The sequence below is a fragment of the Pholis gunnellus genome, assembly GCF_910591455.1.
Source record: "Pholis gunnellus genome assembly, chromosome: 23".
Classification (NCBI taxonomy): Eukaryota; Metazoa; Chordata; class Actinopteri; order Perciformes; family Pholidae; genus Pholis; species Pholis gunnellus.
The window spans coordinates 7,009,021-7,020,641 of record NC_136550.1 but is presented as its reverse complement, the minus strand read 5'-3'; positions in this window follow the sequence as shown (position 1 = coordinate 7,020,641).

Here is an 11,621-nt window from a genome sequence, read left to right as displayed (position 1 = left end):
TTCAATACATACATTTTACTTTGGTTCATCCACCGATCCATTTCATAATGCTTATCCAGGTCCAGGTTGCATTCATTTAATTAATTATATCGCTAAGAATCAATTTTCTAAAGTGCTGAGAAGTACAGAAAAATGTGATACAATAAATTATTTTACGCTGCACTCTCCCAACTGGTTTTCTATCATACTTTAGCCAGTAAATCAAGAAGCAGGTATTAACAACAATATGCCACAATTAGTCATTTCACAAACTCTACAGTATTGTACAGTCTACTTATGTCTACTTATTGACATTGAGGTTAGAAGAAATATATATATATATCTTGACAATTTATTTCATACTTCATATTTCCTACTGGAGCATAATGATGTCACCAAGTGACACCTTTAGTGTCTAAAGTAAATTTTAGAAATTAAAAATGAGATGCTTTTCTTTTTATGTGTCATAATATCATTGTTTTGTACTTTGATTGTACTATCATCCATTTATAGATTTACTCAGATAACATACATACATATATACAAAATGTATTCAATATGTTTGTTTGTGCACATTCTTTCCCGCTCCACGTCACTAGAAATTGGTTGCTCCTGATACATTATATAGGAAGCTCATAATCACTTTTGTTTCAATCTGAATGATGCATCATTTTCACATATTAAAAGTTACAACATGTAATATTTTTAAACTAACATAACCTTTTTGTAATACTTTGGGATATCCTGCTTCAACGGTTTGTCTTTGGCTGATATCCTAGTTTTTTCCACAATTAAAAGTATTATTTCTAAGATGTTTCCTCCATATCCATTACCATGGTTGGTGTAACCTTTCTTTTGGCAACATGGTAAAAATGCACTGTTTCAGGTACAAAAACATCAGAGCATCCTGTACTGTAAATCCGAAGAGTACAACTAACTCATAAGACTTATTGGTAGAGCTGATACAAAATAATGTGATACAGTATTGGTTCATTAAGCAATCTCTTTTAGTCCTTCTCAATCATAGAATTATAGGTCAGAGTCAGATAGTAGCACACCTGGTCTAATAGAGCTTCAGTGCATTGCTCTAAGACATTTCAGCCTGGTTGATGCTTGTAAACAGTAGCACAGATTGTTGCACCTACCTGTTCAAGTACTCTTTTTGAGGTACTGCAAGTAGACATGTATATTTTATTAGCTCTAACCTAGATAATATCTTTTGAAGAATAAACACAAGAATTTGAAGATGGAATATGTGAAGCAATTTGTCAGTGACGTGTAAAGAAACAGGTGGAATTTTTTAGGAGGGGTTCAGTTTTAGCAATAAATTCTGAAAAACTGACATGATTTCTTTTTGCCTTTGTATTGCTTTGACTTTGGGAGACTGAACTTAGGTCTTGTGAAGGGAGCTTGGCCATTTGCCCCAAAAAATTGTAGCCACTATTCTGAGTGACTTAAATTTGTAAAATGTTTGTTAATCTTGTTAAATATCATCTGTTCAAATATAAACACAAAGGGAAGGATATATACAGACACATTTGTGTTGTTGCTGATATTACTATATCTATTTAAAAAGTAATAATTGTAATAAGTAATATTGTAATGAGTCATAACTGTAGCCCAAAACCTTTTGACGTGCTGTGTCTCTGAGAATGTCTCTGTATTGTTTGATTTTATAGATTAAGAGGACAACGAGATGGATGTCGGACAGATAGTATCAATTTTCCTGATTCTGATAGGTAAGTTGTTTAACCTTTAAAGGCAATGGATTTAACATCAATGATCAATTAGTTAAAAAGTTGTCGTAAATAACAGGTTCCTGCCGAAATCCCATCAAATGTTTCTCATAAAAATCAGTGTATTATAACCTGAAGATCATGATGAGTTCAGATAGACAAAAAGTAACCTGTGTTTTGACATTAGTTACATTTTTTTTACTTTTGCCACGGCACCTACAACAGCAACACCTACGACTAAACAAACTACACCTGCAGCACTGACAACAGCGGCACCTACGATTGCTGCACCTACAGCAACTGCAATACCTACAACAGTTGCATCTACAACATCTGCACCTACGACTGCTGGACCTACAACATCAGTTGCACCTACAACAACAGTTGCACACACAACAGCAGCACCAACAACAGCGGCACCTACGACTGCTGCACCTACAACAACTGCAGCACCGATAATAAGTGCACAGACAACAGCTGCACCTACAACAGCTTTAGCACCTTCAACAGCCGCACCTACGACTGCAGCAACTACAACAGCCGCACCTACAACAGCAACACCAACAACAGCGGCACCAACGACTGCTGCACCTACAACAACTGCAGCACCTACAACAGTTGCACTTACGACTGCTGCAATTACAACAGCCGCACCTACGACTGCAGCAACTACAACAGCCACATCTACGACTGCAGCACTGACAACAGTTACACCTACAACAGCAGCGCCAACGACTGCAGGACCTACAACAACAGTTGCACCTACAACAACTGCAGCACCTACAACAGTTGCATCTACGACTGCAGCAACTACAACAGCCGCAGCTACGACTGCAGCACCTACAACAACAGTTACACTCACAACAGCCACACCTACAACAACAGTTGCACCAACAACTGCAGCACCGACAACAGCTGCACCTACTACAGCTTTAGCACCTACAACAGCCGCACCTACGACTGCAGCAACTACAACAGCCACACCTACAACAACTGTTGCACCAACAACAGCAATGCCTTCGACTGCAGGACCTACAACAACAGTTGTACCTAAAACAGCAGCACCAACAACAGCGCTACCTACGACTGCTGCACCTACAACAACTGCAGCACCTACAACATCCGCACCTACGACTGCAGCAACTACAACAGCCGCAGCTACGACTGCAGTACCTACAACAGCCGCAGCTACGACTGCAGCACCTACAACATCAGTTGCACCTACAACAACAGTTGCACAGACAACAGCTGTACCTACAACAGCTTTAGCACCTTCAACAGCCGCACCTACAACAGCAACACCAACAACAGCGGCACCAACGACTGCTGCACCTACAACAGTTGCACTTACGACTGCTGCAACTACAACAGCCGCACCAACGAATGCAGCAACTACAACAGCCACAGCTACGACTGCAGCACAGACAACAGTTACACCTACAACAGCAGGGCCAACGACTGCAGGACCTAAAACAACAGTTGCAACTACAACAGCAGCGGCAACGACTTTAGGATCTACAACAACAGTTGCACCTACAACAGCAGCAACAACAGCGCCACCTACAACAACTGCAGCACCTAAAACAACTGCAGCACCTACAACAACAGTTGCACCTACAACATCCGCACCTACGACTGCAGCAACTACAACAGCCGCAGCTACGACTGCAGCACCTACAACAACAGTTGCACCTACAACAGCAGCAACAACAACAGCCGCCCCTACCACAACAGCAGCAACAACAACAGCCGCACCTACAACAACAGTTGCACCTACAACAGCCGCACCTACAACAAACGCACCTACAACAGCTTTACCTACAACAGAAGCACCAGCAACAACAGTTGCACCCACAACAGCCGCACCTACGACTGCTGCACCTACAACAGCCGCACCTACAACAGCAGCAACAACAACAGCTGAACCTACAACAGTTACAACTACAACATCAGCACCTACGACTGCAGCAACTACAACAGCCGCAGCTACGACTGCAGCACCGACAACAGTTGCGCCTACAGCAGCAACAACAACAGCCGCACCTAAAACAACAGTCGCACCTACAACAGCAGCACCTACAACAGCCGCACCTACAACAGCAGCACCTACAACAGCCGCACCTACAACAGCCGCACCTACAACAGTTGCACCAACAACAGTTGCACCTACAACAAACGCACCAACAACAGAAGCACCAACAACAGCAGCACCTACAACAGCAGCAACAACAAAAGCACCTACAACAAACGCACCTACAACAGCTTTACCTACAACAACCGCAGCTCCGACTGCAACAACTACAACAGCCACAGCTACGACTACAGCACCTACAACAACAGTTGCACCTTCAACAGCCGCACCTACAACAGCAGCAACAACAACATCCGCACCTACAACAACAGTTGCACCTACAACAGCAGCAACAACAACATCCGCACCTACAACAACAGTTGCACCTACAACAGCCGCACCTACAACAGCAGCAACAACAACATCCCCACCTACCACAGCCGCACCTACGACTGCAGCAACTACAACAGCCGCAGCTACGACTGCAGCACCTACAACAACAGTTGCACCTACAACAGCCGCACCTACAACAGCAGCAACAACAACAGCCGCACCTACAACAACAGCAGCAACAACAACAGCCGCACCTACAACAACAGTTGCACCTACGACTGCAGCAACTACAACAGCCGCAGCTACGACTGCAGCACCTACAACAACAGTTACACTCACAACAGCCACACCTACAACAACAGTTGCACCAACAACTGCAGCACCGACAACAGCTGCACCTACTACAGCTTTAGCACCTACAACAGCCGCACCTACGACTGCAGCAACTACAACAGCCACACCTACAACAACTGTTGCACCAACAACAGCAATGCCTTTGACTGCAAGACCTACAACAACAGTTGTACCTAAAACAGCAGCACCAACAACAGTGCTACCTACGACTGCTGCACCTACAACAAGTGCAGCACCTACAACATCCGCACCTACGACTGCAGCAACTACAACAGCCGCAGCTACGACTGCAGTACCTACAACAGCCGCAGCTACGACTGCAGCACCGACAACATCAGTTGCACCTACAACAACAGTTGCACAGACAACAGCTGTACCTACAACAGCTTTAGCACCTTCAACAGCCGCACCTACAACAGCAACACCAACAACAGCGGAACCAACGACTGCTGCACCTACAACAGTTGCACTTACGACTGCTGCAACTACAACAGCCGCACCAACGAATGCAGCAACTACAACAGCCACAGCTACGACTGCAGCACAGACAACAGTTACACCTACAACAGCAGGGCCAACGACTGCAGGACCTAAAACAACAGTTGCAACTACAACAGCAGCGGCAACGACTTTAGGATCTACAACAACAGTTGCACCTACAACAGCAGCAACAACAGCGCCACCTACAACAACAGCGCCACCTACAACAACTGCAGCACCTAAAACAACTGCAGCACCTACAACAACAGTTGCACCTACAACATCCGCACCTACAACAGCAGCACCTACAACAGCCGCACCTACAACAGCCGCACCTACAACAGTTGCACCAACAACAGTTGCACCTACAACAAACGCACCAACAACAGAAGCACCAACAACAGCAGCACCTACAACAGCAGCAACAACAAAAGCACCTACAACAAACGCACCTACAACAGCTTTACCTACAACAACCGCAGCTCCGACTGCAACAACTACAACAGCCAAAGCTACGACTACAGCACCTACAACAACAGTTGCACCTTCAACAGCCGCACCTACAACAGCAGCAACAACAACATCCGCACCTACAACAACAGTTGCACCTACAACAGCAGCAACAACAACATCCGCACCTACAACAACAGTTGCACCTACAACAGCCGCACCTACAACAGCAGCAACAACAACATCCCCACCTACCACAGCCGCACCTACGACTGCAGCAACTACAACAGCCGCAGCTACGACTGCAGCACCTACAACAACAGTTGCACCTACAACAGCAGCAACAACAACAGCCGCACCTACAACAACAGCAGCAACAACAACAGCCGCACCTACAACAACAGTTGCACCTACGACTGCAGCAACTACAACAGCCGCAGCTACGACTGCAGCACCTACAACAACAGTTACACTCACAACAGCCACACCTACAACAACAGTTGCACCAACAACTGCAGCACCGACAACAGCTGCACCTACTACAGCTTTAGCACCTACAACAGCCGCACCTACGACTGCAGCAACTACAACAGCCACACCTACAACAACTGTTGCACCAACAACAGCAATGCCTTCGACTGCAAGACCTACAACAACAGTTGTACCTAAAACAGCAGCACCAACAACAGTGCTACCTACGACTGCTGCACCTACAACAAGTGCAGCACCTACAACATCCGCACCTACGACTGCAGCAACTACAACAGCCGCAGCTACGACTGCAGTACCTACAACAGCCGCAGCTACGACTGCAGCACCGACAACATCAGTTGCACCTACAACAACAGTTGCACAGACAACAGCTGTACCTACAACAGCTTTAGCACCTTCAACAGCCGCACCTACAACAGCAACACCAACAACAGCGGCACCAACGACTGCTGCACCTACAACAGTTGCACTTACGACTGCTGCAACTACAACAGCCGCACCAACGAATGCAGCAACTACAACAGCCACAGCTACGACTGCAGCACAGACAACAGTTACACCTACAACAGCAGGGCCAACGACTGCAGGACCTAAAACAACAGTTGCAACTACAACAGCAGCGGCAACGACTTTAGGATCTACAACAACAGTTGCACCTACAACAGCAGCAACAACAGCGCCACCTACAACAACAGCGCCACCTACAACAACTGCAGCACCTAAAACAACTGCAGCACCTACAACAACAGTTGCACCTACAACATCCGCACCTACGACTGCAGCAACTACAACAGCCGCAGCTACGACTGCAGCACCTAAAACAACAGTCGCACCTACAACAGCAGCACCTACAACAGCCGCACCTACAACAGCAGCACCTACAACAGCCGCACCTACAACAGCTGCACCTACAACAGTTGCACCAACAACAGTTGCACCTACAACAAACGCACCAACAACAGAAGCACCAACAACAGCAGCACCTACAACAGCAGCAACAACAAAAGCACCTACAACAAACGCACCTACAACAGCTTTACCTACAACAACCGCAGCTCCGACTGCAACAACTACAACAGCCACAGCTACGACTACAGCACCTACAACAACAGTTGCACCTTCAACAGCCGCACCTACAACAGCAGCAACAACAACATCCGCACCTACAACAACAGTTGCACCTACAACAGCAGCAACAACAACATCCGCACCTACAACAACAGTTGCACCTACAACAGCCGCACCTACAACAGCAGCAACAACAACATCCCCACCTACCACAGCCGCACCTACGACTGCAGCAACTACAACAGCCGCAGCTACGACTGCAGCACCTACAACAACAGTTGCACCTACAACAGCAGCAACAACAACAGCCGCACCTACAACAACAGCAGCAACAACAACAGCCGCACCTACAACAACAGTTGCATCTACGACTGCAGCAACTACAACAGCCGCAGCTACGACTGCAGCACCTACAACAACAGTTACACTCACAACAGCCACACCTACAACAACAGTTGCACCAACAACTGCAGCACCGACAACAGCTGCACCTACTACAGCTTTAGCACCTACAACAGCCGCACCTACGACTGCAGCAACTACAACAGCCACACCTACAACAACTGTTGCACCAACAACAGCAATGCCTTTGACTGCAAGACCTACAACAACAGTTGTACCTAAAACAGCAGCACCAACAACAGTGCTACCTACGACTGCTGCACCTACAACAAGTGCAGCACCTACAACATCCGCACCTACGACTGCAGCAACTACAACAGCCGCAGCTACGACTGCAGTACCTACAACAGCCGCAGCTACGACTGCAGCACCGACAACATCAGTTGCACCTACAACAACAGTTGCACAGACAACAGCTGTACCTACAACAGCTTTAGCACCTTCAACAGCCGCACCTACAACAGCAACACCAACAACAGCGGCACCAACGACTGCTGCACCTACAACAGTTGCACTTACGACTGCTGCAACTACAACAGCCGCACCAACGAATGCAGCAACTACAACAGCCACAGCTACGACTGCAGCACAGACAACAGTTACACCTACAACAGCAGGGCCAACGACTGCAGGACCTAAAACAACAGTTGCAACTACAACAGCAGCGGCAACGACTTTAGGATCTACAACAACAGTTGCACCTACAACAGCAGCAACAACAGCGCCACCTACAACAACTGCAGCACCTAAAACAACTGCAGCACCTACAACAACAGTTGCACCTACAACATCCGCACCTACGACTGCAGCAACTACAACAGCCGCAGCTACGACTGCAGCACCTAAAACAACAGTCGCACCTACAACAGCAGCACCTACAACAGCCGCACCTACAACAGCAGCACCTACAACAGCCGCACCTACAACAGCTGCACCTACAACAGCCGCACCTACAACAGCAGCACCTACAACAGCCGCACCTACAACAGCCGCACCTACAACAGTTGCACCAACAACAGTTGCACCTACAACAAACGCACCAACAACAGAAGCACCAACAACAGCAGCACCTACAACAGCAGCAACAACAAAAGCACCTACAACAAACGCACCTACAACAGCTTTACCTACAACAACCGCAGCTCCGACTGCAACAACTACAACAGCCACAGCTACGACTACAGCACCTACAACAACAGTTGCACCTTCAACAGCCGCACCTACAACAGCAGCAACAACAACATCCGCACCTACAACAACAGTTGCACCTACAACAGCAGCAACAACAACATCCGCACCTACAACAACAGTTGCACCTACAACAGCCGCACCTACAACAGCAGCAACAACAACATCCCCACCTACCACAGCCGCACCTACGACTGCAGCAACTACAACAGCCGCAGCTACGACTGCAGCACCTACAACAACAGTTGCACCTACAACAGCAGCAACAACAACAGCCGCACCTACAACAACAGCAGCAACAACAACAGCCGCACCTACAACAACAGTTGCACCTACGACTGCAGCAACTACAACAGCCGCAGCTACGACTGCAGCACCTACAACAACAGTTACACTCACAACAGCCACACCTACAACAACAGTTGCACCAACAACTGCAGCACCGACAACAGCTGCACCTACTACAGCTTTAGCACCTACAACAGCCGCACCTACGACTGCAGCAACTACAACAGCCACACCTACAACAACTGTTGCACCAACAACAGCAATGCCTTCGACTGCAAGACCTACAACAACAGTTGTACCTAAAACAGCAGCACCAACAACAGTGCTACCTACGACTGCTGCACCTACAACAAGTGCAGCACCTACAACATCCGCACCTACGACTGCAGCAACTACAACAGCCGCAGCTACGACTGCAGTACCTACCACAGCCGCACCTACGACTGCAGCAACTACAACAGCCGCAGCTACGACTGCAGCACCTACAACAACAGTTGCACCTACAACAGCCGCACCTACAACAGCAGCAACAACAACAGCCGCACCTACAACAACAGCAGCAACAACAACAGCCGCACCTACAACAACAGTTGCACCTACGACTGCAGCAACTACAACAGCCGCAGCTACGACTGCAGCACCTACAACAACAGTTACACTCACAACAGCCACACCTACAACAACAGTTGCACCAACAACTGCAGCACCGACAACAGCTGCACCTACTACAGCTTTAGCACCTACAACAGCCGCACCTACGACTGCAGCAACTACAACAGCCACACCTACAACAACTGTTGCACCAACAACAGCAATGCCTTCGACTGCAAGACCTACAACAACAGTTGTACCTAAAACAGCAGCACCAACAACAGTGCTACCTACGACTGCTGCACCTACAACAAGTGCAGCACCTACAACATCCGCACCTACGACTGCAGCAACTACAACAGCCGCAGCTACGACTGCAGTACCTACAACAGCCGCAGCTACGACTGCAGCACCGACAACATCAGTTGCACCTACAACAACAGTTGCACAGACAACAGCTGTACCTACAACAGCTTTAGCACCTTCAACAGCCGCACCTACAACAGCAACACCAACAACAGCGGCACCAACGACTGCTGCACCTACAACAGTTGCACTTACGACTGCTGCAACTACAACAGCCGCACCAACGAATGCAGCAACTACAACAGCCACAGCTACGACTGCAGCACAGACAACAGTTACACCTACAACAGCAGGGCCAACGACTGCAGGACCTAAAACAACAGTTGCAACTACAACAGCAGCGGCAACGACTTTAGGATCTACAACAACAGTTGCACCTACAACAGCAGCAACAACAGCGCCACCTACAACAACAGCGCCACCTACAACAACTGCAGCACCTACAACAACAGTTGCACCTACAACATCCGCACCTACGACTGCAGCAACTACAACAGCCGCAGCTACGACTGCAGCACCTAAAACAACAGTCGCACCTACAACAGCAGCAACTACAACAGCCGCAGCTACGACTGCAGCACCTAAAACAACAGTTGCACCTACAACAAACGCACCAACAACAGAAGCACCAACAACAGCAGCACCTACAACAGCAGCAACAACAAAAGCACCTACAACAAACGCACCTACAACAGCTTTACCTACAACAACCGCAGCTCCGACTGCAACAACTACAACAGCCACAGCTACGACTACAGCACCTACAACAACAGTTGCACCTTCAACAGCCGCACCTACAACAGCAGCAACAACAACATCCGCACCTACAACAACAGTTGCACCTACAACAGCAGCAACAACAACATCCGCACCTACAACAACAGTTGCACCTACAACAGCCGCACCTACAACAGCAGCAACAACAACATCCCCACCTACCACAGCCGCACCTACGACTGCAGCAACTACAACAGCCGCAGCTACGACTGCAGCACCTACAACAACAGTTGCACCTACAACAGCAGCAACAACAACAGCCGCACCTACAACAACAGCAGCAACAACAACAGCCGCACCTACAACAACAGTTGCACCTACGACTGCAGCAACTACAACAGCCGCAGCTACGACTGCAGCACCTACAACAACAGTTACACTCACAACAGCCACACCTACAACAACAGTTGCACCAACAACTGCAGCACCGACAACAGCTGCACCTACTACAGCTTTAGCACCTACAACAGCTGCACCTACGACTGCAGCAACTACAACAGCCACACCTACAACAACTGTTGCACCAACAACAGCAATGCCTTCGACTGCAAGACCTACAACAACAGTTGTACCTAAAACAGCAGCACCAACAACAGTGCTACCTACGACTGCTGCACCTACAACAAGTGCAGCACCTACAACATCCGCACCTACGACTGCAGCAACTACAACAGCCGCAGCTACGACTGCAGTACCTACAACAGCCGCAGCTACGACTGCAGCACCGACAACATCAGTTGCACCTACAACAACAGTTGCACAGACAACAGCTGTACCTACAACAGCTTTAGCACCTTCAACAGCCGCACCTACAACAGCAACACCAACAACAGCGGCACCAACGACTGCTGCACCTACAACAGTTGCACTTACGACTGCTGCAACTACAACAGCCGCACCAACGAATGCAGCAACTACAACAGCCACAGCTACGACTGCAGCACAGACAACAGTTACACCTACAACAGCAGGGCCAACGACTGCAGGACCTAAAACAACAGTTGCAACTACAACAGCAGCGGCAACGACTTTAGGATCTACAACAA